Source organism: Rattus norvegicus, chromosome X, assembly GCF_036323735.1.
Source record: "Rattus norvegicus strain BN/NHsdMcwi chromosome X, GRCr8, whole genome shotgun sequence".
Classification (NCBI taxonomy): Eukaryota; Metazoa; Chordata; class Mammalia; order Rodentia; family Muridae; genus Rattus; species Rattus norvegicus.
In genome coordinates, this window is record NC_086039.1 from 15320080 (window position 1) to 15346963 (window position 26884).

At 40.7% G+C, this 26884-nt stretch overlaps 1 non-coding gene across 1 annotated transcript; it reads right to left on the minus strand.

The window, feature by feature from the left end:
• Nucleotides 1-23063: 23063 nt before the first annotated feature.
• Nucleotides 23064-23141, minus strand: Trnaa-cgc4 (transfer RNA alanine (anticodon CGC) 4). The gene has a single exon. It is a non-coding gene; the product is annotated as a tRNA-Ala (tRNA).
• Nucleotides 23142-26884: the final 3743 nt, after the last annotated feature.

The following is a 26884-nucleotide window of genomic DNA, read 5'->3' on the forward strand; positions in this document are numbered from 1 at the left end:
AAGTGCAGACTGACAGGAGCCGGATGTAGATCGCTCCTGAGAGTCACAGCCAGAATACAGCAAATACAGAGGCGAATGCCAGCAGCAAAGCACTGAACTGAGAATAGGTCCCCCATTGAAGGAATCAGAGAAAGAACTGGAAGAGCTTGAAGGGGCTCGAGACCCCATATGTACAACAATGTCAAGCAACCAGAGCTTCCAGGGACTAAGCCACTACCTAAAGACTATACATGGACTGACCCTGGACTCTGACCTCATAGGTAGCAATGAATATCCTAGTAAGAGCACCAGTGGAAGGGGAAGCCCTGGGTCCTGCTAAGACTGAACCCCCAGTGAACTAGACTATGGGGGGGAGGGCGGCAATGGGGGGAGGGTTGGGAGGGGAACACCCATAAGGAAGGGGAGGGGGGAGGGGGATGTTTGCCCGGAAACCGGGAAAGGGAATAACACTCGAAATGTATATAAGAAATACTCAAGTTAATAAAAAAAAAGAAAAAGAAAAAAGAAAAGAAAAAAAAAGCAACTTGGGGAGGAAAGCGTTTATTTCATCTTACAACTCCTAGTTCATACTCCATTACTCAGGGAACTCACAACAGGAATTCAAGGCAAGAATCTGGGGGCAGGCACTGGTGCAAAGTTTGTGTAGGAATACTGCTTGCTGGCTTGCTCCCCTTCACTTGATATACACCTCAGGAGCAAGTGCCCAGAGGTCGCACCACCCACAATGAACTGGACTCTTCCACTTCAATCATGAATCAAGAAAATGCCCTACAGGCCTGCCTAAAGCCCAATATTATGGAGGCATTTTTCTCAATTGAAGTTACCTCATCCCAAGTGACTAACTTATGTCAAGTTGACAAAAACTAATCACACACTCTGTTTAGTTGCTTATTGAAGATGCTCTTTTTTCTGTATTAAATCATGCATAAATGTATAAGACTAGTCAACCTACTCTGAGATCCTCAAAGTAGGGCATCTCTTTCTGTTTCCAAAACAACTCTCTATTACCATTGTACTCCAGCCTAGAATAAAGGGAAACTCTCAGAAACACACATGAACTTCCTCTGTGGAGTGATACCTTGGAAGCAGCATATTTTTGCTTACCTGCGTGAGTGAGCAAAGTTTAGTCTCATGAGCACATTAAATTTCAAAGGATTATAAAATATCATCCCGAGTTGAGAAACCTAGTACCTGGCTAAAACAAGGGAGCTAGATATATTACTAAAGAAAGGGAGACTGGATAGTAGTGAAGGGGGTTAGGGTTTCAGAAGAGTACTGTGTTGGCAGGAAAGCAGGGGTGTTGGTATAAGCAAGAAATGGACACTGTGGTGGAAGGGGTATAGGACTGCTATGTAAGCTCTATGAGGATAATTGGGGTGCTGTTGTAAGAGTTAAAGGCATAACCATATGTCATTTCTTGCTTTTGAGTGTAGCGTCTATGTCCTATATCCAAGAAAATGTAGCTGTCTTCCATTGTGTAGAAGAAACGAGGAAAAATCAGATGGGTGCCACCTTTCTGCAAATCCTTGGGGCTACAATTTGGAAAGAAAGAAATTTGAGCTCTCATATTATCCAATACTTTTTTTAATTTGAACAGTTTTCTAAAAAGAGCTGGGACGTGTTTAGAAAAGGCACACAACTAAGACCGAATACATGTCTATCACAGCTGTCACTTAAAATAGTTTTCAGAAGAATGAGTCTATTGTTCGCTTTCTTTGGCAGTTCCAAATACAAGTAAGGTTGGTGCAAAGGCACCACCATTGTCCCCCATATCCTGCCACTAACTAGATTTGGCTGAGGTCACTGCATTCATGTTTGCATTTTCCCTTTCTCCTCCTCCTCAATGTTTGTATGTTTATTTCCTAAGCCAGGTCATATTTGGCTGATGCCCTGGCTAGGCTTTCAAAAGGCAACTAAGAGAATGAAGTCTAACTCAACAGATCTATACAGAAACACAGCTACCTCTGTGAAGGTGCCAGGGCCTTAGTGAGGCTTTCGGGTACAATGTGCATGGCCTCTGCTTCTGTTTGCCTTGCAGCTATTTTTATTCTCCTCTTCATGTGTCTCCTCTCCGTGCTCTAATCTGAGCATGCAGAGAAAAAGCTATAACATTTCAGGTGCCACACTCATACAGATCATCATAGGAGAAAAGCAGTTTTCCTCGACTATATGAGTTATAGGATTATAGTGAGAATACACTATGCAGCATGTAACTATCTTTATGACTGAAGGAGTTATTATCCCTATATGCTGGGAGTATTTTCAATAGAATAGCTGCCGATGTTGATGCTTTATGGAAATTCCCTTTGTGGAAGATACCTGCCCTGTCCAAGATGCTCTTCCCTTCTTGGTAGCAGTGAATGGCTAATAATTCTTTGCCCCCAGTTGTGTCAGTTCAAGTCTCCTCATTGCAACTCGAAACAAATGACTAACTTTACCTTCAGAGTTCCTTACCATGGGGTGTTCACTGAAACCACATCACGGCCTTTACTCTCATCCCACAACTGTCCAAGTGCACTCCTTTGTGAACTTCCTGCATGCTCGTTGCTGCATCAGAGAACCTTATGTGCAATAAGTGAAGAAACCTTTCCCAGATCTTCTCTCCTACTTTGGTGTCCTTCATAACAAATACATACCTGTAACACATCGATTCCTGTTAGGGGGAACAACACTGTCAAAAATGGATTACAAGTGGATTTTCCCTCTAAGCCGGATTGGAATCAATGTATCTTACCTAAGTCTTATAATGAAGACATTAGAACTGACCCAAACTGGGGTTCTGGCAGCAGTGGATGGTATGCAAGGGATGCCATGTTGGCAGCCAACAGTATCTGAAGCATCAGCTTCCTGCTTCTAGGTTTTTCTTATTCATTGTACTCTCTGACATAGCTAAGCCATCAGGCATGGTTTTATTCATGTAATGGATAACAATACGTACACATACTGTTTATATATGTATTATAAATGATATAAACCTTCTAAAAAGCCTTCAGTGGATATTCATAGTTCATGTTATAGATTATTTTAATTTTCTCATTATAGTGCTTAGTATTCTCTAAATGGTGAGTGAACATAAGACCATCACACATTGTGTTTTAAGTCATTAATATTTTTGTGAGAAATGTTGTCTCGAATATGTATTAAAACTTTCATAAGTAGCTATGTTGGAACTGTTATTTCAAGCTTCCTCATGGAAGATTTTCCAAAACTTATATAAACAAAAGAATTAATAAGTAAGTAAGTAAAATAGGTTGAGTACTTGGCATGTTCTCCTTACTGAGTCTGAGTCCAAGGACCATGATGAGTAAATGGAACACTATCTCCATTTGCACCTAAACACTTTCAGCCCGTTGGGAAATGCAATGAGACAAATTATAGCCTGGGTCCAAGTACTTCATACAAATAGATTGATGCTATTAAGCAGGGATTTTCGTTATCTAATGTTGTGTAATGACTCAAGTCAAAATTGAAACAACACTCATCATTTCTTGCCTGTGAGTCACTTTGTCTTACTTGGACAGTTTTCATACATGACCTTTCATGACTCTGCAGTGGACCAGTGATTGGAATTATGGTAATCTTGAGTGTTTCCGTTTCCTTATTTCTATGTCTTAAGACTGAGGAAAAGACTGTAGAAACCCTATATGGTAAGAATGGCAATGTCACATAGTAAGAATAGCATAAGTAACGTTAGAGATGGCTATAGCCATTTTGAAAAATTCATAGCATATGGCATATAAGAATGACTTGCTAGGACCAGGGGTAGTTTTCTGAAGAAGATTAATATAAGGTCTGAAAACAACGACATGTTCTGTCAAAAAAAAAGGAATAGGAAAAATAAGAAGAAAAAATATGAAATAGAACAGAACAGCTCTTGGGACAGAAAAGATGGATGAGGTGAGTTGATGTTGTGTAGTTGGGACACAGGGTTCAGATTAAACAGAACTTTCTTGTCTATATTCAGAGTTTCTTTCTTTAATCCATAAACATGCCAGGGTCTTAAGTAGTCAAGTGGCAGTTGATTCAATTATACTAAATGAAGAGAATAATGAGGTTGCAGAAGGAACAGGAATAGATGCAGAGAATTACTTAGGTGGCCATGGATAGCACTTCAGGTGAGACATGATTGGAGGTAGCACTGGCTAAAAAGAGCTGCAAGGAAGATGGAGAGACATAGCTAGACTCATGCACTCTAAGGAAGAAAAATCAATGAGACTTACAGATTGGTTGGTGAATGGGATGTAGTGGACGTCATGAATCAAGAGTAGATTTTGGTGCCAACCACAGAGATGCAGAAAAAGAAAGATAAATTTGAAAAGTTGAGGTCCAGTATATGTGGAGTTGGAGGTAAACTTAAACAATCAAAATTAATATAATTAGTAGTACACATTAGTTTACTGACACCTTATAGCTGGTCATATTACTAGAAGTAGTAAGTTGTTACCAGTAAATCAGTAGTGAATATTCTCTAGGTGAATATAAGAGTAATAATAAAAATATGTCTACTGGGGTCAACAGTATGCAAGTCATGTCATTACAACAGGAGTTGTTTTTCCTTGGAAGTATGATTCTGGAAGTTATTGTGCTACTTTTCCTCAAGAAATAAACAGATGTATATTCATTTCAGATCAGGCACTAATTTCAAAACAAAGAAATAATTACACTCAAGTCCCGCTTAGTGAACAAATGAATTTAATTGAGATTATTTAAAGAGCATGGATAAGAAGTTATTTGCAAGAGTCTGGTAAATTTGGGAGTGGCTATACCACTTAAAAATTCTGTTCTTTCCCTTTCAACTTGTTAGCTGCTTGAAGACCCTTAGAGAGGGACAAGGCCTTGTATGTCCCTTTCCCCTCCATGAATGCATGTTAATTAATGCAGTTTTATGCAGATATTCAAAGCTGCTGAGAATTCAAGAAAGTAATGGCCATATCATATCTTAGAGACAGCCTTTCACAACTGAAGCAGAAGTTTAGAGAGCTTTTGGGGGAGTTGAAGATAAACTAAGCAATGAGGTCGTGTAATATAACCTACTGAGAATAAGATATATTGAACACTAAATTTCACAGTACTAGATCATATGCCCTAAAGACATCACAGTGTTTCTTTTTAAAAGAAGGGAGTGTGAGGCAAATGGAGAACTTCATATATCTTATGTGATATAGACAAACACAATTTGAAATTACTATTCTGCCCTGGGCAGATGTTGGATGCAGAGCAAATCAGGGAAGCTTTAGACAGCTATATGAAAAATATTCTATAGTTCAAAATCTTTATTTGGCTTGAATAGTGCTCCGCTCTTGTGCAAACCATGCAACACTCCCATGGGTCAATTTTGCTTGGCTATTTGCTAGGGTCAGAGAAAGACTGATCCTTGGAAAACGCTTGGAACAAAAAGTCCTGTCCGATTTGGCTAAATGAAGGATTTGATTAGTTATCATTAACAAGATGATGCAAGCCAGGAAGGACTCATTGTTTTTAAACTTGGCTTTGGTTCTGAGCTTGGCTTCAGCCCTCAGAGCTCTGGCCAAACAGCAGGGTTTCTGTGTGTCCTCTGTTCTCCCTGAGGACCTCCCAATGAGTCAGAAGTATTTCAAATCCAAGCAAAATCTTTAAGAAAAGGGGGAGAAAGGCCATGGGCATAACCAGGAGTGGCAGCCTATAAGCATACGTACAGAGGAAGAAGGAAGGGTGAAGTAAAATGGTAATGTGTGTTGCCTGCTGTTGCAGCTGGAAGCACTTTTCTATATTCTAGAACTAATTTTCCAGCACAAGGCTCAGTAGTGATGCTGACTTTTGGATGGATTACACAAGGGTACATCAGATCTTTCCACCTACTCGCAAACATCTTCCTTTGACTTGAACTATGTCATAAGGCTGTCATTTCCAGCAAATCCTTTCTGGATGAAGCCACGTTCAAAAATGCTACGCCTCCAGGGAGGTACCAAAGCATCACCAGAATTAACAAAGATTAGGAAGAGCAGGGAGAGAGTTGAAAGGATATAACCATCTGCAGGAAGTCAGCTCCACCATTCAGTTGGCAGCCTGGTAGCCTTGTGGTAAATAAAGAATGGCAGGGCCAGAGCTGTAGAAACATAAGCCAATTCTATTAGACCTAGACTCGGGGTGCAGGAGCACCTGTGGTGTGTGTGTGTGTGTGTGTGTGTGTGTGTGTGTGTGTGTGTAGGGCACTGCACACATCAATATATTTGTGTTGAGATATACATCTGATAATATGCCAAAAAAGTCATTTTCACTTGATCTTAGCCAAAAGGCTGAGAAGCGATAAAAAAAGTCATTTTCAAATTCATAGCCAAATTCAAATTCAAATTCACAGTATACAAATTATTTTCTCAACCATATTAAGCTATTATTATTATTATTATTATTATTATTATTATTATTTTGCCTCTGAAGTGTTCTGACCTCCTGTTTCACTACTTGCCTGATAGGAAAGAGTAGTAACTATGCCGTCTTAGAGTTTTACTGCTGTGAACAGTTACCATGACCAAGGTACCCCTTATCAGAACATTTAATTGGGGCTGGCTTTCAGGTTCAGAGGTTCAGTCCAGTATCATTAAGGTGGGAACATGGCAGTACCCAGGCAGGCATAGTGCAGGAGGAGCTGAGAGTGTTACATCTTTATCTGAAGGCTGCTAGCAGAATACTGGCTCCCAGTCAGCTAAGAATAGGGTCTTAAAGCCCACACCCACACTGATATACCTCCTCCAACAAGCCACACCTCCTGATGGTGCCACTCCCTTGGCCAAGCACATTAAAACCACCACATTCCACCCCCTGGCCCCCATAGACTTGTTCAAACATGAGTGTATGGAGGTTATACATAAACACAACATAAGGCAAAATACATTTAGTCCAACTTCAAAAACCCCCATAGTCTATAGCAGTCTCAACAATGTTAAAAGTCCAAAGTTCAAAGTCTTTTCTGAGATTCATCCAATCACTTAACTGTAATCCCAAAAGCAAGACAGTAAACCAGCTGGGCAAACTCCATAATCTGCATCTCCATGGCTGATATCAAAGAAATCTTCAGATTTTTAGCTCCTTTTTCATCTTTGTTGACTGAAACAAACTCCGTTCTCCTGGGCTGGTTCTACTCCCTATTAGCAGCTTTCCTCAGCAGAGAGCCTACAGCTCTGGAATCTCAAATATCTCGGAGTCTCCAAGGCAAGTTTAATGTTACAGCTTCTGTTCCAATGTGTGGGATCCACCCATAATCTTCTGGGCTCCTCCAAAGGGCTCACTTCTACTGCTCTGCCCTCTGTGTCAACGTGGGCTCTGGTTGATTCCACTCCACTGCTGCTGCTGTTCTTGGTGATCATCCCATGCTACTGGCAACTGCAATACACTGGGGTCTTTGCTGCAACTAGGCTTCACTAATACACCCTTATAGGCTCTCTTCATGGTGCCAAACCTCAAAACCTTTGCATGACCCCCTTCGTTGATGGATCATCAACTGCAACTGAGACAGCATTTTCCCCAATGGTCTTCCATGGTCTCTCACAGTGCCAAGCCTTATCTGCTCTTCATGACACCTTCATGCCTTTAAAACCAATACCACCTGGGTGACTCTTGCACATTACCAAGTCCAGCTGCAGCACACGGTGCAACCTTGGCTATGTATTTCTGTAGCACAGCTTCTTTGTGCTCTCAAAAAACACTTCCCAGATTTCACCTCCGTGATGTTGGTCTCTTCTTATCACCATGAATTCTTAGCTCCAGCTTACCAACCCCAGTTGTCCTAGGAGTCCCTTCTATTCTGGACTCTAAAGCCAGAGTTATTGCCTAAAGCTGCTGAGTTCTGCCGCTTGCTGTGACTGGAATGTGACACTTTTATTCTGTCACCAGCTTCCTCTTCTCCAGCTCCCTCACTGCCTAAGCTTGGCTGTCCTGGAACTCGCTCTGTAGATTGACTTTTAACACAAAGATATTCATGGCTCTGTCTCCTATAATGCTGGGATTAAAGGTGTGTATCACTATGTCTAGACTTAAGCTTTGCTTCATCTATAACTTGCTCTTTCCCAGGCTGGCCTTGAACTCAGAGATCTGCTTGCCTTTGCCTCCTGGGATTAAAGGCTTGTACGACCATGCTTGGACTTAAATTTAGCTGGGTGGGATCTTGCCCCAAGGTCACCACTCCCTTAATTCAATTTAATGTCCTTGAACACAGGATTCACCTCCATTTCACTTCCTGGTATCCTTGTATTACTTGAACCATACATTTTATATTTTTCCCTTTTCAGCTTCTTCCTTTTCATTAAAAGGCAGGTCTATCTGGGGAAGGCGGGTATATCTGGGGAAGGCAGGTCTATCTGGGGAAGGCAGGTCTTTCTGAGGAAGGTGGTTCTGCCTGGGGAAGGCAGGTCAGTCTGGGGAAGGTGGGTCTATCTGGGGAAGGCAGGTCTATCTGGGGAAGGCGGGTCTATCTGGGGAAGGCAGGTCTTTCTGAGGAAGGTGGTTCTGCCTGGGGAAGGCAGGTCTATCTGGGGAAGGCAGGTCTATCTGGGGAAGGCAGGTCTTTCTGAGGAAGGTGGTTCTGCCTGGGGAAGGCAGGTCAGTCTGGGGAAGGTGGGTCTATCTGGGGAAGGCAGGTCTTTCTGGGGAAGGCGGGTCTATCTGGGGAAGGCAGGTCTTTCTGAGGAAGGTGGTTCTGCCTGGGGAAGGCAGGTCAGTCTGGGGAAGGTGGGTCTATCTGGGGAAGGCAGGTCTTTCTGGGGAAGGCGGGTCTATCTGGCAAAGGCAGGTCATTGCAAACCCTGTTGTTTCACATCAGTGAGGTGGCTCAGCAAAGCAGCAACATGTGTGTTTAAGAATGTCCATTGCTTCTCTTCCAGTCTCAAAAATCCCCCAAAATCTCCCCCGTGGCTGATCCTAACTGGAAAAAACAAGAGAGTGAATTCTGGGAAATGTGCTTCAGCCTAGGCAAGTTGGTAGGTTAGAAAACCATTAAAGTCCACCCCCATCCAATCTGGAGTCCATAAACATCTCCTAAACATGTACTTAGTCTCTGAATGAAGACATATTAAGGCCATCTGCTGCCAGGTACAATGTTCTTTCCCTAAAAGCAATTACAAAGTTCATTTTTCTTTTTGAGTCATGTTCATTTTCCACCAAGCTGATTCATACTCTTCCTTTGATATCTTGTCCCTTGCATATTTAAATTGTGAGGTCTATTTTTTTGTTTTTCAAGACAAAGTTTCTCTGTGTAACAGAACCCTGGCTGTCTTGGAACTCTCTTTGTAGACTAGTCTGGCTTCAAACTCACAGAGATCTATTTATCTCTGCCTCTTGAGTGCTGTGATTAAAGGCATGCTCCACCACACTTGGCCCAAGTTGTGATGTCTTAAGTAAATGTGCTGATATTTTATTTTGTGCTAGATAATAAGGTGATGAAAAATGAAAAAAAAAGTATCTAGCTAGTGTATAAGTAAATGTTTGCATTAAAATAAGGAAGAAACATAGCATAATGCTCCTCATTTCTACAATGCTGGTATGGTCATAGACGATATCAGTAAGCGCTTTCCCCCAATACTTCCCTTGCTGCTATTCCCTTTTACTTCACCAAGTACCTCAGTTGTTCATTGTTCTTTCTTTGATAGATCAGCACAAAACATCAATCCTAAAAGCTCTGGGCATAGTAAGAGTCTTGTTTGAGTTGAATTATAATTTTCTATTGATTTTATTATATGACATGTGTCTGTTAGGAGACATACTTGAGAATTTCCTATACTCCAGGCATGCTATGTTAGATAACTATTATGTTATAATTGCAATATAATATATTTCTGGTAGCCTTAAACATCCCATCCAGACGGCAACCTTTTCTGCATGTTAATTCAATGATTTGCTGTACCTAAGAGTGTCCAGGCAACAATCTCACTAAATGGAATCTATGTTGGGTCCCTTTGGTACTTTAACCTCTTGATCCATTTTGCTAATGGATCACTAAAGATGTTAGTAAATATTGTTGCTCAACTTCTTTTTCTTTTCCCTCTCCTCCCCTCCCCTTCCCTTCCATTTCCTTCCTTTATCTTCCCTTACATTCCTTCCCGCTTCCCTCCCATCTACTCCCTTCCCTTCCTTTTCTTCTCTTTTCTTGAGAATGTTCCTCTCTGTACCTCAGTCGGGCTTGCAGCTAAAAAGTCTTCTAGCTTCTATCTCTCAAACTCATGGAATGTACCATGAACTGCCATACATAGTATCCTTTCTACTTTCAGCCCTGGACTTCTGGATTTATGAATTTTGGCTGAGGGAGAGACAGCATAGAGTTCTGACTCAAAACATCTAAGAGGACATTGTCCAGGCCTGTAAGTTGATGGCTCCTATCTGATGCCAAAACTGTGTCTGTAGAAGACAAGTCAACATCTATAAATTGAGGATAATGAAGAACAGGATAAAAACCCTTATATGAATAAGGGCACACTGCTGAACCTCATTTGTTGTACTTTGAGTTCAGTATGAAAGTTCTGTTCCGTAGAGGGGGAGGACAGTGGACAAAGACTAAATGGTTGTTTTGGCAGAAGTACTATGGGGAGAGAAGGTTAATCCATATCCAGTTTAAGTGTCCTTTCAAGTGACCAAGCAAGCAGGTACTCGAAACCATGCTTTCTTCTTCTTCCTCTTCCTCTTCCTCTTCCTCTTCTTCTTCTTCTTCATCGTTGTTGTCCTCCTACTCTTCCTCCTCCTCCTCCTCCTCCTCCTCCTCCTCCTTTTTCTTTCTTTGTTGGTCATGTTCAGCTAATTTTGGATTTTTTTAAAAGATTTATTTATTTATTTTGTATATGAGTACATTGTAGCTGTCTTCAGACACACCAGAAGAGGGCATCAGATCCCATTACAGATGGTTGTGAGCCACCATGTGGTTGCTAGGATTTGAACTCAGGATATCTGGAAGAGCAGTCGGTGCTCTTAACCACTGAGCCATCTCTCCAGCCCAATTTTGGATATTTTAAAATTACATTTCAAATGTTATTTCCTTTCTTCAACACAAAATACCAACCCCCTTCCCTCCTCCCTGTGTGTGTGTGGGGAGGGGTGTCCAACCTTGGCAGGACAAAGGGCTTCTCGCTCTAGTCGCCAACAAGGTCACCCTCTGCTGCTTATGCAGCTGGAGCCATAAGTCTCTCCATGTGTACACTTTGGATGGTGGTTTAGTCCCTTGGAGCTCCGGTTGGTTGGTTTTGTTGTTCTTATGGGGTTGCAAAACCCTTCAGCTTCTTCAAATCTTACTCTAACTCTTCCAACGAGAACCCCATTCTCAGTCCAATGGTTGGCTGTGAGCATTCACCTCAGTATTTGTCATGCCGTGGCAGAGCCTCTCAGGAGACAGCTATATCATGCTCCTGTCAGCATGCACTTCTTGGCATCAGCAATATTGTCTGGGTTTGGTGGCTGTATATATATATGGGCTGGATCCACAGGAGGGACAGGCTCTGAATGGCCGTTCCTTCAGTCTCTGCTCCAAACTCTGTCTCCATATCTTCTCCTATGAATATTTTCTTCCCCTTCTAAGAAGGACTTCATGAAGAATCCACACTTTGGTCATCCTTCTTCTTCAACTTTATGTGGTCTGTGGATTTTATCTTGGGTAATTTGAGCTTTTGGGCTAATATCCACTTATCAGTGAATGCATACCATGTGTGTTTATTGTGATTGTGTTACCTCACTCAGGATGATATTTTCTAGTTCCATCCATTTGCCTATGAATTTCATGAAGTCATTGTTTTTAATAGCTGAGTAGTACTCAGTTGTGTAGATGTACCACATTTTCTGTATCCATTCCTCTATTGAAGGACATCTGGGTTCTTTCTAGCTTTTGGCTATCACAAATATGGCCATTATGAACATAGTAGAATATTTGCTGATTCTTGATCTTACAGCCACTGGTGTTCTGTTCAGGAAAATTCCCCCTGTGGCATGGTGGCACATATTTTGGGCATATGCTTAGGAGTGGTATAGTTGGGTCCTCAGGTAGTAATATGTCCAATATTCTAAGGAACCTCTAGACTGATTTCCAGAGTGGTTTTACCAGCTTGCAATCTCACCAACAATGGAGGAGTGTTCTGCTTTCTCCACATCCTCACCAGCATCTGTTGTTGCCTAAGTTTTTGATCTTAGCCATCTGACTGGTGTGCGTTACAATCTCTGCATTGTTTTGATTTGCATTTCCCTGATGGCTAAGGATGTTGAGCATTTCTTTAGGTACTTCTCACCCATTAAATATTTCTCAGTTGAGAATTCTTTGTTCAGCTCTGTACCCCATTTGTAATAGGGTTATTTGATTCTCTGGAGTCTAACTTCTGAGTACTTTGTATATTTTGTATATTAGCCCTCTATCAGTTGTAGGATTGGTAAAGACCTTTTCCCAATCTGTTGGTTGCCATTTTGTCTTAATGACGGTGTTCTTTGCCTTATAGAAACTTTGCAATTTTATGAGGTCCCATTTGTTGATTCTTGATCTTAGAGCATAAACCATTGGAGTTCTGTTCAGGAAAATTTCCCCAGTGTTCATGTGTTCAAGGTTCTTCCCCACCTTTTCTTTTATTAGTTTGAGTGTATCTGGTTTTATCTGCAGGTGCTTGATCCACTTGGACTTGAGCTTTGCACAGGACGAAAAGAATGGATCGATCGATTTGCATTCTTCTACATGATGATCTCCAGTTGAACCAGCAAACTTTGTTGAAAATGCTATCTTTTTTCCATTGGACAGTTTTAGACCTTTGTCAAAGGTCAAGTGACCATAGGTGTGTGGGTTAATTTCTGGGTCTTCAATTCTATTCCACAGTTCTACCTGCCTGTCCCTGTATCAATACCATACAGTTTTTTTATCACTATTGCTTTGTAATAAGATGGACGTTAGGGAAGGTGTTTCCCTCAAAAGTTCTTTCATTGTTGAAGATAGTTTTCGTTATCCTGGGGTTTTTTGTTGTTTCAAATGAATTTGCAAATTGCTCTATCTAACTCTATGGAATTTGGATGGGGATTGCATTGAATCTGCAGATTGATTTTGGCAAGAATGTCATATCTACAATATAAATCCTGCCAGTCCATGAACAAGGGAGATCTTTCCATTTTCTGAGATCTTCAATATCTTTCTTCAGAGACTTGAATTTCTTGTTATACAGATATTTCACTTACTTAGAGTTATACCAAAGTATTTTATATTATTTGTGACTATTGTAAAGGGTGTCACTTCCCTACTTTCTTTCTCAACCTGTTTATCCTGTGGTTAGAGGAAGGCTACTGACTTGTTTGAGTTAATTTATACCCAGCCACGTTGACGAAGTTGTTTATCAGGCTTAGTAGTTCTCTGGAGGAACTTTTGGGGCCACTTAAGTAAACTATCATATCATCTGCAAATAGTGATATTTTGATTTCTTCCTTACCAATTAGTATCCATTTAACATCCTTTCATTGCTCTGGCTAGGATTTTGAGTACTATATTGAATAAGTAGACTGGGCAGCCTTGTCCCTGATTTTAGTGGGATTACTTCAAGTTTCTCTCCATTTAGTTTGATGTTGGCTACTGGTTTGCTGTATATTGCTTTCATTATGATTAGGTATGGGCATTGAATTTCTGATTTTTGCAAGAATTTTAACATGAATGGGTGTGGAATTTTGTCAAATGTTTTCTCAGCATCTAATGAGATGATCATGTGTCTTTTTTCCCTTTGAGTTTGTTTATATAGTGGATTACGTTGACGGATTTCCATATATTGAATCAAACTTGCATCCCTGTGATGAAACCTACTTGATCATGATGGATGATCATTTTGATGTATTCTTGGATTCAGTTTGTGAGAATTTTATTGAGTATTTTTGCGTGAGTAGATTCTTAAGGGAAATTGGTCTGAAGTTCTCTTTCTTTGTTGGGTCTTTGTGTAGTTTAGGTATAAGAATCATTGTGGAAAGGAGACTACTTTCTGCCCACATTTCTGATGCTAGAGGAAAACGCCAAACACCTAGCACCATCTGGGCATCCTGTGCACAGGGTCCCAAGTGAAGGTGGGGCAGGCCCTTCTGGTTGCTGCCCTCACTGAGAGCTGAAACCCGGATCTGAGAAGCGACTCCAGGCCCGAGACCAGAGGCAAGACCAACTTTTCTGGTCCAAGTGACCTTCCTGGTGGACTCAGTACACATGCCCACAGGAACACCTGAAGACCAGTAGACATGAACGACTACACGCCTGAAAGCAGAACACTCTGTTCCCATAACTGCCTGAAAGAGAACAGGAAAACAGGTCTATAGCACTCCTGACACACAGGCCTATAGGACGGTCTAACCACTGTCAGAAATAACAGAAAAAGGTAAAACCAGAGACAACATGATAGCAAGAGGCAAGAACAGGAACCCAAGCAACAGAAACCAAGACTACATGGCATCAGTGGAGCCAAATTCTCTCACCAAAGCAAACACTGATTATCCAAACACACCAGAAAAGCAAGATCTAGATATAAATCACATTTGATCATGATGATGGAGGACTTTGAGAAAGACATAAAGAATTCCCTTAGAGAAATGCAGGAAAACACACATAAACAAGCAGAAGCCTATAGAGAAGAAATGCAAAAATCCCTGATAGAATTACAGGAAAACACAATCAAACAGGTAAAGGAATTAAAAATGGAAATAGAAGCAATCAAGAAAGAACACATGGAAACAACCCTGGATATAGAAAACCAAAGGAAGAGACAAGGAGCCATAGATACAAGCATCGCCAACAGAATACAAGAGATAGAAGAGAGAATCTCAGGAGCAGAAGATTCCATAGAAATCATTGACTCAACTGTCAAAGACAATGTAAAACGGAAAAAGCTACTGGCCCAAAACATACAGGAAATCCAGGACTCAATGAGAAGATCAAACCTAAGGATAATAGGTATAGAAGAGAGTGAAGACTCCCAACTCAAAGGACCAGTAAATATCTTCAACAAAATCATAGAAGAAAACTTCCCTAACCTAAAGAAAGAGATGACCATAAACATACAAGAAGCCTACAGAACTCCAAATAGATTGGACCAGAAAAGAAACTCCTCCCGTCACATGAGAGTCAAAACACCAAATCCACAAAACAAAGAAAGAATATTAAAAGCAGTAAGGGAAAAAGGTCAAGTAACATATAAAGGCAGACCTATCAGAATCGCACCAGACTTCTCGCCAGAAACTATGAAGGCCAGAAGATCCTGGACAGATGTCATACAGACCCTAAGAGAACACAAATTCCAGCCCAGGTTACTGTACCAGCAAAGCTCTCAATTAACATAGATGGAGAAACCAAGATATTCCATGACAAACCAAATTTACACAATATCTTTCTACAAATCCAGCCCTACAAAGGATAATAAATGGTAAAGCCCAACACAAGGAAGCCAGCTACACCCTAGACAAAGCAAGAAACTAATCGTTTTGCAACAAACCAAAGAGAAGACAAGCACACAAACATAATCTCACATCCAAACACGAATATAACAGGAAGCAACACTCACTATTCCTTAATATCTCTCAACATCAATGAACTCAATTCCCCAATAAAAAGACACAGATTAACAAACTCGATATGACGCAGTGAGGACCCAACATTTTGCTACATACAGGAAACACAACTCAGAGACAAAGACAGACACTACCTCAGAGTAAAAGGCTGGAAAACAACTTTCCAAGCAAATGGTCTCATGAAGCAAGCTGGAGTAGCCATTCTAATATCGAATAAAATTGATTTTCAACCAAAAGTCATCAAAAAAGATAAGGAAGGACACTTCATATCTATCAAAGGAAAAATCCACCAAGATGAATTCTCAATCCTAAATATCTATGCTCCAAATACAAGGGCACGTACATATATAAAAGAAACCTTACTAAAGCTCAAAGCACTCATTGCACCTCACACGATAATAGTAGGAGATTTCAACACTCATCAGTGGACAGATCATGGAAACAGAAATTAAACAGAGACATAGACAGACTAAGAGAAGCCATGAACCAAATGGACTTAACAGATATTTATAGAAAATTCTATCCTAAAAGGATATACCTTCTTCTCATCACATCATGATACTTTCTCCAAAATTGACCATATAATTGGTAATAAAACAGGCCTCAACAGATACAGAAAGATAGAAATAATCCCATGCATCCTATTAGACAACCACAGGCTAAAGCTGGTCTTCAATAACAGTAAGGAAAGAATGCCCCCATATACATGGGAGTTGAACAATGCTCTACTCAATGATAACCTGGTCAAGGAAGAAATAAAGAAAGAAATTAAAGACGTTTTAGAATTTAATGAAAATGAAGGTACAACATACCCAAACTTATGGGAAACAACGAAAGCTGTGCTAAGAGGAAAACTCATAGCTCTGAGTGCCTGCAGAAAGAAACAGGAAAGAGCATATGTCAGCAGCTTGACAGCACACCTAAAAGCTCTAGAACAAAAAGAAGCAAATACACCCAGGAGGAGTATAAGGCAGGAAATAATCAAACTCAGAGCTGAAATCAACGGAGTAGAAATAAAATGGAGTATACAAAGAATCAACAAAACCAAAAGCTGGTTCTTTGAGAAAATCAACAAGATTGGTACAGAGAGAGGAAGGTAGATCAGTGGAATAGAATATAACCAGAGGGCAAAGAGTGATTATCCAAATTAACAAAATCAGAAATGAGAAGGGAGACATAACAACAGAATCTGAGGAAATTCAAAAAAATCATCAGATCCTACTACAAAGCCTATATTCAACAAAACTGGAAAATTTGGAGGAAGTGGACAATATTCTAGACAAATACCAGGTACCAAAGTTAAATCAGGAACAAATAAACCATCTAAATCAATATAAGCAGTTATTATAAGTCTCCCAACCAACAAGAGCCCAGGGCCAGATGGGTTTAGTGCAGAATTCTATCAAAGCTTCTTAGAAGACCTCATACCAATAATATCCAAACTATTTCACAAAATAGACGCAGATCGAGCACTACCCAACTCCTTCCATGAAGCCACAATTATGCTTATACCTAAACCACACAAAGACCCAACAATGAATGAGAACTTCAGACCAATTTCCCTTATGGATTCGATGCAAAAATACTCCATAAAATTCTTGCACTCCGAATCCAAGAACACATCAAAATGATCATCTGTCATGATCAAGTAGGCTTCATCCTAGGAATGCAGGGATGGTTTAATATACAGAAATCCATCAGCATAATCCTCTATATAAACAAACTCAAAGAAAAAAACCACATGTACCTTTCATTAGATGCTGAGAAAGCATTTGACAAAATTCAACACCCCTTCATGATAAAAGTCCTGAAGAGATCAGAAATTCAAGGCCTATTTCTAAGCATAGTAAAAGCCATATACAGCAAACCAGTGGCTAACATTAAACTAAATGGAACTTGAAGCAATCCCACTAAAATCAGGGACTAGACAAGGCTGCTCACTCTCTCAATATTGTACTCGAAGTCCTAGCCAGAGCAATCAGACAATGAAAGGAAGTAAAACAGATACAAATTGGAAAGGAAGAAATCAAACTATCACTATTTGCAGATGTTATAATATTTTTCTTAAGTGACCACAAAAGTTCCACCAAAGAACTACTAAGCCTGATAAACAACCTCAGCAAAGCATTGGGGTATAAAATTAACTCAAACAAATCAGTGGCCTTCCTCTACAGGATAAACAGGCTGAGAAAGAAATTAGGGAATTGACACCCTTCACAATAGTCACAAATAACACAAAATACCTTGGTGTGACTATTACCAAGTAAGTGGAAGATCTGTATGGCAAAAACTTCAAGTCTCTGAAGAAAGAAATTGAAGAACATCTCAGAAGATGGAAAGATCTCCCATCCTCATGGATTGGCAGGATTGATAGATTAAAAATGTCCGTTTTGCCAAAAGCAATCTACAGATTCAGTGCAATCCCCAACAAAATTCCAATTCAGTTCTTCATAGATTGGAAAGAGCAATTTCCAAATTCATTTGGAATAACAAAAAACCCAAAATAGCAAAAAATATCCTCAACTATAAAAGAACTTCTAGGGGAATCACCATCCCTGACATCAAGCAGTATTACAGAGCAATAGTCATAAAAACTGCATGGTATTGATACAGAGACAGGCAGGTAGATCAGTGGAATAGAATTGAAGACCCAGAAATGAACCCTCACACCTATGGTCACTTGATCTTTGACAAAGGAGCCAAAACCATCCAATGGAAAAAAATAGCATTTTCAACAAATGGTGCTGGTTCAACTGGAGGTCAGCATGTAGATGAGTGCAAATCAATCCATTCTTATTGCCCTGCGCAAAGCTTAAGGCTGAGTGGACAAAGGACCTCTACATAAAACAAGACCAATAGAAGAAAAATTGGGAAAGAATCTCGATCACATGGGCAAGGGGAAAATTTCCTGAACAGCAAGGCAAAGAGCACTGTCATTCAGACTAAATGGCAATCAAAATAGTGGGAAAAGATCTTTATCAGGTATACATCTGATAGAGGGCTAATATCCAAAATATACAAAGAACTCAAGAAGTTAGACTCCAGAGAGCCAAATAACCCTATTAAAATGGGGTTCAGAGCTAAACAAAGAATTCACAGCTGAGGAATGCCGAATGGCTGAGAAACACCTAAAGAAATGTTCAACATCTTTAGTCATAAGGGAAATGCAAATCAAAACAACCCTGAGATTCCACCTCACACCAGTGAGAATGGCTAAGATCAAAATCTCAGGTGACAACAGATGCTGGCGAGGATGTGGAGAAAGAGGAACACTCCTCCATTATTGGTGGGATTGCAGACTGGTACAACCATTCTGGAAATCAGTCTAGAGGTTCCTCAGAAAATTGGACATTGAACTGCCTGAGGATCCAGCTATACCTCTCTTGGGCATATACCCAAAAGATGCCCCAACATATAAAAAAGACACGTGCTCCACTATGTTCATCGCAGCCTTATTTATAATAGCCAGAAGCTGGAAAGAACCCAGATGCCCTTCAACAGAGGAATGGATACAGAAAATGTGGTACATCTACACAATGGAATATTACTCAGCTATCAAAAACAATGACTTTATGAAATTCGTAGGCAAATGGATGGAACTGGAAAATATCATCCTGAGTGAGGAAATCCAATCACAGAAAAACACATATGGAGTGCACTCACTGATAAGTGAATATTAGTCCAAAATCTCGGATTACCCAAGATATAATCAGATCACATGAAGCTCAAGAAGATAGACGACTGGGGTTGGGGATTTAGCTCAGTGGTAGAACGCTTGCCTAGGAAGCGCAAGGCCCTGGGTTCGGTCCCCAGCTCCGAAAAAAAAAAAGAACCAAAAAAAAAAAAAAAAGAAGACAGACGACCAAAGTGTGGATGCTTCATCCTTCTTAAAAGGGACAACAAAAATATTCATAGGAGGGGATATGGAGGCAGAGTTTAAAGCAGAAACATGTGGCATATATATATACATATATATGTATATATATATATATATATATATATATATATAATCTCTACCAAAACTAGATAAGATTTATGAAGCTAAGTAGTGCATGCTGACAGGAGCCAGATATAGATGTCTCCTGAGAGGCATAGCCAGAACATGTCAAATACAGAGGCGAATGCTAGCAGCAAACCATTCAACTGAGAACAGGACCCCTGTTGGAGGAGTTAGAGAAAGGATTGAAGGAGCTGAAGGGGTTTGCAACCCCATATGAACAACAACGCCAACCAAACAGAGATTCCAGGGACTAAACCACTACCCAAAGACTATACATGGGCAGAACCATGGCTCCAGCTGCATATGTAGCAGGGAATGGCCTTGTTAGGCACCAATGGAAGGAGAAGCCCTTGGTCCTGCCAATGTTGAACCCCCAAGTGCAGTGTAATATGGGGGAAGGGGCAGGAGCGGGAGTGGATTCAGAGGGGAACACCCTTATATATGAAGGGGAGTGGGATGAGAAAGGGGGCTTATGTCCGGGAAACCCAGAAAGGGAAATGTAATTTTACATTTGAAATGTAAAATAAAAAAATCCAATAAAAGAAAAAAGAGAGTCAATAAAGAAGACCCTAAAGCAATAAAATGTATCTAAATGTATCTATTTTGCACATATCAAAAAAAGTGGATATTAACCAAAAAAGTATAGAATACCCAAGATACAGTACACAGAACTCAAAATGATCAACAAGCTGAAGGGCTCAAGTGAGGAAGCCTCAGTCTCGCTTGGGAGGGAGAAGAAAGCAACCACATGGGGGAAGGGAGGGAGATACATAGGAGAGAAAGAGGATGGGGTTGAGGGGAGAGGAGAACATGATCTGGTATTGGGTAGGGGAAAAGGATTGAAGCCCTGAGGGACAGCAGAAAGAATAGAAACAGGTGACTTCAGGAAGAAGGAAATTGGGAAGACCCTCTAGAATGTACCAGAGACCTGGGGAGTGAGAGACTCTCAGGACTCAAGGGGGGGGGATCCTAGATGAAATGCCCTACAGTGGGGAGAGGGAACTTATTGAATCCACCTCCAGTAGAAAGACAGGGCATCAAGTGAGGAACGGGGTTGCTATCCCACAGCCAAAACTCTGACCCGTAATTCTTCCTGTCTGAAAGAAATGCAGAGTTGGAAATGGAGAAGAGTCTAAGGAAAAGAAGGCCCAGCGACAGGCCCAAAGTGGGTTCTAATTCAAGGGGAGGTTCCGAAGACCTGAAACCATTACTGAGGCTATGGGGCACTCACAAAAAGGGACCTATCATGACTGCCCTCCAAAAGATCCAACAAGCAGCTGAAAGAATCAGATGCAGCTATGTGCACCCAACCAATAAACAGAAGCTGCTGATCCCTCTGGTTGAACTAGGGAAAAACTGGAGTAAGTTATGGAGGAGGACAACCCTGTAGGAGGACCAGCGGTCTCAACTAACCTGGACCCCCGAGATCTCTCAGACATTGGACCACCAACCAGGCAGCATACATCAGCTGATATGAGGCTTCCAACACATATACAGCGGAGGACTCCTAGGAGAGGGTTAAGTCAGAGAAGATGCACCTAACCCTCAAGAGACTGGAGGCCCCATGGAGTTTAGAGGTCTGGTGGGGTGGGTGAGGTGAGGACATCCTTGTGGAGACATGGAGGGGGGAGTATGGAGGGGTGGGGAGCAGGTATGGGATGTGGAACTCTCGGGGGATGGACCAGGAGGGGAATAAAATCTGGAGTGTAAAACTAAATAAATGTATAACATTTTAAAACGTCCTCTCCATTGAACTACCTGAGGACCCAGCTATACCTCTATTGGGCATATACCCAAAAGATGCCCCAACATATAACAAACACACGTGCTCCACTAGGTTCATAGAAGCCTTATTTATAATAACCAGAAGCTGGAAAGAATCCAGATGCCCTTCAACAGAGGAATGGATACAGAAAATGTGGTACATCTACACAATGGAGTACTACTCAGCTATCAAAAACAATGACTTTATGAAATTAATAGGCAATTGGAGGGAACTGGAAAATATCATCCTGAGTGAGATAACACAATCACAGAAAAACACACATGGTATGCACTCATTGATAAGTGGCTATTAGCCCAAATGCTTGAATTGCCCTAGATGCACAGAACACACGAAACTCAAGAAGGATGACCAAAATGTGAATGCTTCACTCCTTCTTTAAAAGGGGAACAAGAATACCCTTGGGAGGGAATAGGGAGGCAAAGATTAAAACAGACACAGAAGGAACACCCATTCAGAGCCTGCCCCACATGTGGCCCATACATATACAGCCACCCAATTAGACAAGATGGATGAAGCAAAGAAGTGCAGACCGACAGGAGCCGGATGTAGATCGCTCCTGAGAGACACAGCCAGAATACAGCAAATACAGAGGTGAATGCCAGCAGCAAACCACTGAACTGAGAACAGGACCCCCGTTGAGGGAATCAGAGAAAGGACTGGAAGAACTTGAAGGGGCTCGATACCCCATATGAACAACAATGCCAACCAACCAGAGCTTCCAGGGACTAAGCCACTACCCAAAGACTATACATGGACTGACCCCGGAGTCTAACCTCATAGGTAGCAATGAATATCCTAGTAAGAGCACCAGTGGAAGGGGAAGCCCTTGGTCCTGCCAAAACTGAACCCCCAGTGAACGTGATTGTTGTGGGGAGGGCGGTAATGGGGGGAGGATGGGGAGGAGAACACCCATATAGAAGGGGAGGGGGAGGGGTTAGGGGGATGTTGGCCCAGAAACCGGGAAAGGGAATAACAATCAAAATATAAATAATAAATACTCAAGTTAATAAAGAGAAAAAAATAAAACGTCCTCTCATAGGTAATATAAGATGTGGTTAAGAGACCTGAAAGCAGGTCTATCTAAGGAATAAATCTGTAATTGATTGATTGAGTCTTTCCCCTTTTATATAAAGTTATCTCTGAATATTTCAAACGATCAATCTTCTTTCCCCACCCCTGCCAGAGCTGAAAGGATCTTTCTTAGACCTTCATCATGAAACTTTGGTAGGACTCCTGAAGGTAAAGCCCACTGCAGTGTGAGGGTCAATTGGTATGACTCTGCTAGGAGCCCTTTATTTTCACATTATTCCACACTAAAATTCCAGCAAGTTTCTAATGTGTTATTTAAATTGTAGCCACAGCATGTCTTGTGTTTCAGATCTCAGCTAGGATTCACTGACTTGTCTGTCTTTGCAGATGTTGACAGATGGCAATTTGCCCTGAAAACTCAGTTCTCTTTGGGGTAGAAAGAACGGTGTTCTTTTTCAGGGTATTCAGCCCCCTTTGGTTGTAAGGATAACTACAAAGGCTGCTAAGCAAAAGAGAGAGATCACCACAAGTTATTTTCTTTCTTTAAAGTTCACCTTCTGGCATTTCTGCTTTCTCCTCATGCTTTCCTCTTCAGCCTTTATAAAAAACATTTTTTTTTCCTGAATCTTCACTGCATACATCAAATCAACTGTAGCTGAAATTGTCCTTGCGTTTTTTTTGTTTTTTTGGGTTTTTTTTTTGTTTTTGTTTTTTTTTTTGTTTTTTTTTTGGGGGGGGGGGAGCTGGGGATTGAACCCAGGGCCTTGTGCTTGCGAGGCAAACGCTCTACCACTGAGCTAAATCCCCAACCCCTGTCCTTGCGTTTTGATAGTATAATTTTTATATTACAGATCTGTTTTCCTTTACATATTCACAGTACATGCATTCTCTATTTCTTGTGTTGAATCATTCTAAGTAGCATAGGAAGAGAAGTCTGTAACCCGAAAGGTTGTAAGCACATCTTACTCTTAAACTGTCCTTAGTTACCATGGTCTTAACGTTGGACTTCTCAGAGTTACCTTTTTAAGTAGAAATCAATAAGAAACCTATAACCAACCCCCCCTAATATTGTATTCTTTCATCACCTGTCCAATAAATGCGTACCACATTGCCTTACACTTGATTGTTCGTTCTTGGAATGTCTAATACAGTTTGTAGCTTGTATAATGTTACTCTGAACTGTTTGGTACTAACTCTAATAAGTACAGATACATAGAATAAGACTTTAGAAACTGACAGAGCAGTTTGATAGTCACCTATTATCTGAGAAATCTAATTTAAAAATATTCATTTTAAATTGTATATCAGATCATTTATATATACAACCACTAATATATACCATATATATACATACATATATATTTATACATACATGTATATATACATATATATATATAATAAAACATATTAAAATTAAAAGTTAAAGCCTTCTATTAGTTAACAGGAAACTTCTATGACCTGTGCAGTAAACACTGTCTTAGCCAGAAAGAAATTGGATCTACTATACCCAGCAACATTATTTCTCAGTTAATCATGCTCAATAAATTTCATCAAATATTACTCTAACACATCATGCCAAACTCTGCTTATGGCCTTGTACTTGGTTTTCCATTTCTTTCAATAGGAGTCAATACTTTGAATATATGTATACAAAGAGATGATACAAAAGCAAACCTGGCATCACTTCAGTATAGCCGAATGTGGTGGAAAGCAAGGAGAGGTTCCTGGCTTTTACCATCATGACGACGGATTTTCTAAGGAATGATGGATAAGTCATTTAAAGCTCCCTTCCATCCATGTATCATGAGAAGATGTGGAAAGGGATGAACCAAAGATCTAGTTTAAGAGGATGGGAGAATAAAGAGGTGTGAATGACTGGATAGATTAGAGAGGAGCCCTGAGTCGACAAATTCAAGAAAGAGTGAGCAAGTAAAACTTGGGAATCCATTCCCTTGTTTTTTTCATTGTGGCCCAATCTGCTTTGCTCCAGGGTCAAGACCATTGTTGAATTCTGCATCTGGTATTGCAGATGATTGTCATGTCTGTCAGACTGATGTCTATGATCTTTTCTCACTACCACTTTGCCCAGGGTCAAGGAATTATTCAGAGCACTGGACAGGTGTCTGTATAACCCTGAGGGATCTTGAAATTTTCTTTTGAGCCACTCTGCTCTAGTGGTGCAGGTATGCTGTGAAGTTTCTTTTTCCCTTTCTTCCATGGGGTCCGTATGTAGCCCAGGCTGGCATTATACTCAGAATCCTCTTGCCCCAGCCTCCTGAGTGCCGAGATTTCAAGTGCACACCGTCAGTTAGCTGTGTGTTTTCGAAAACATTTTCAAAGATTTATTTTTGTGATAATAAAAAGAAAATACCACATGCCTAAACATTTCAACAATACAAAGGATTTTCCCATATCAACTCTTTCTACCCTGCCTTCCCCATACTGTAACATTACCCTGCTTTCTCCAAGCACAAAGGGCATTAGGATGCATTGTTTTGCTCCTTGTTATTTCATTGTGTAGGATAACTTGAGTGCATTTTGCATAAGCACATTGGCATCTTGTTCATTCATTTTAAAGGCCACATAGTATTTAATCAGGTATATACAAATATATAATTAATAAAATGATTCTCCTATTAAGGGATATTGATATGTACAGGAACCACTCACCTTTTACTACTATGCATATTGCAAAATACAAACTTTGTGTGACACATCTTTATATGCTTGATGGAGGGAGAAAAACTGTTGGTTTCTAAGGATCCTTGGATTTTTCAAGTATGGTTAATTTCTGAAATCTCAAACTGGGCATCATATTTATCCTTTTATGTTTTGGTGTTTCAAGTCAGTCCAGCATCCCTGCTGTGCAGATATTTGGAAATTATTTGTTGCTTTTCTGGCTTCAGGTTGAAAAACAGAATCCTTGCCCTCATTCACTAATAGTAACACGGGCGAGCAATACAGGGTTAAGATCAGGGTCCGCGTGGCACTCTCTGGGTGACTCCATTTCACTTAACTCATTAAAACTTACTTAACAGATTTATGTACCAACTTAAATATTGTATCGTCTATCAAGATAGAGTAGTATAGGTTTTTAACTTCATTTTCTCACCTTCCTTCTGCTCTGATACCTTCAAAGGTATCAGAGGAATAATCACAGTCATCATTGTCATCACCACCACCACCACCACCACCATCATCATCATCAACAACAACAACAACAGTAAACGAGAATCCAATTACAATGTATAACAATGTGAGAGAGAGAGGGTCTCCCTATGTAGTCTATGCTGGCCTCAAACTTGAAATCTTGCTGCAATTGGAGGTCCGCATTACTACATCTGGATAAACTGAGTGATTTTTTTTTTTAAATTTTGGAGACAAGGTTTCTCTGTAAAGCCCTGGCTATCATGGAGCTCACTCTGTAGACCAGGTTGTCCTCAAACTCATAGAGATCTGCCTGCCTCTGCCTCCTGAGTGCTGGGATTAAATGGGTCCTTGCTTATGGACCAAGAATAATTGTTCTTAACTGGGAGCAACTTTTGATATGTAGGACATTCAGTAATGTCTCAAGACAATTGTTATTTGTCAATACTAGGCATTGGGGTTGCTCCTAGTATCTGGTGTATACGTGCTGATTCTGCTAACTAAACATACTTCATGGTCAATGAAGCCCTTGCCCAGGGAGGACGCCTTCAGCCCCCAAAGTCACCCAGCTTGAGAAAGTCTGGTCATGAACTTGGTATAGAATCTAAAACCAGTACCACTGAGCAGTGAAGAGTAAAAGGTTATTATCAACTCAAGCATTACAGCCATCCCTAAGGATTTTGATTTCATTGGTCCAGGCCTGTATCTTCCTTTAAAAAAATGCAGTTATTCTAAATAATGCCCTATTGCTTTGCATAGCTGTTTTAGTTTTTACTCTTTTAATTTTTTATTAAATCCTTTTGATTAATTAATTAATTAATTTTTACATCCCAACCTCTGTTTCCTTCCCCAGTCACTCTTTCATGTCTCTTCAGATAGGAGCAGGCTTCCCATGAATATCAACCAGTCATGGCACAATAAGGTTATAGTAAGACTAGGCACCTCCTCTTTTATTAATAAAAGAGAATAACCTCGTAGGAGGAAAGGGTCCCAAAGGTAGGTAATAGAGTCAGAGACAGCCCCTCCTCCCACTGTCAGGTATCCCAAGGGAAGATCATGCTATACAACTGTAACAAATGTGCAGAGCGCTTAGGTCAGTCTCATTCAGGCTCCCTGCTTGAAGGTTCAGGCTCTGTGAGCCCCTATGAGCCCAGATTAGTTGATTTCTTTGGGCTTTCTTGTGGTATCCTTGATCCCTCTGGCCCCTTCGAGCTTCCCCATCACCTCCCTCCCCAAACTCCTCATAATGTTTGGCTGTGTGTCTCTGCATCTATTTCTCTCACTTGCTGGGGGAGGCCTCTCTGAAGGCGGTTGTGCTAGGCACCGATCTATGAGTGTGGCTGAATTCCATTAGGAATCATTTCGTTGGCTTTTATTGCCAGTCATGTTTGGTTCTATCCTATGTCTCC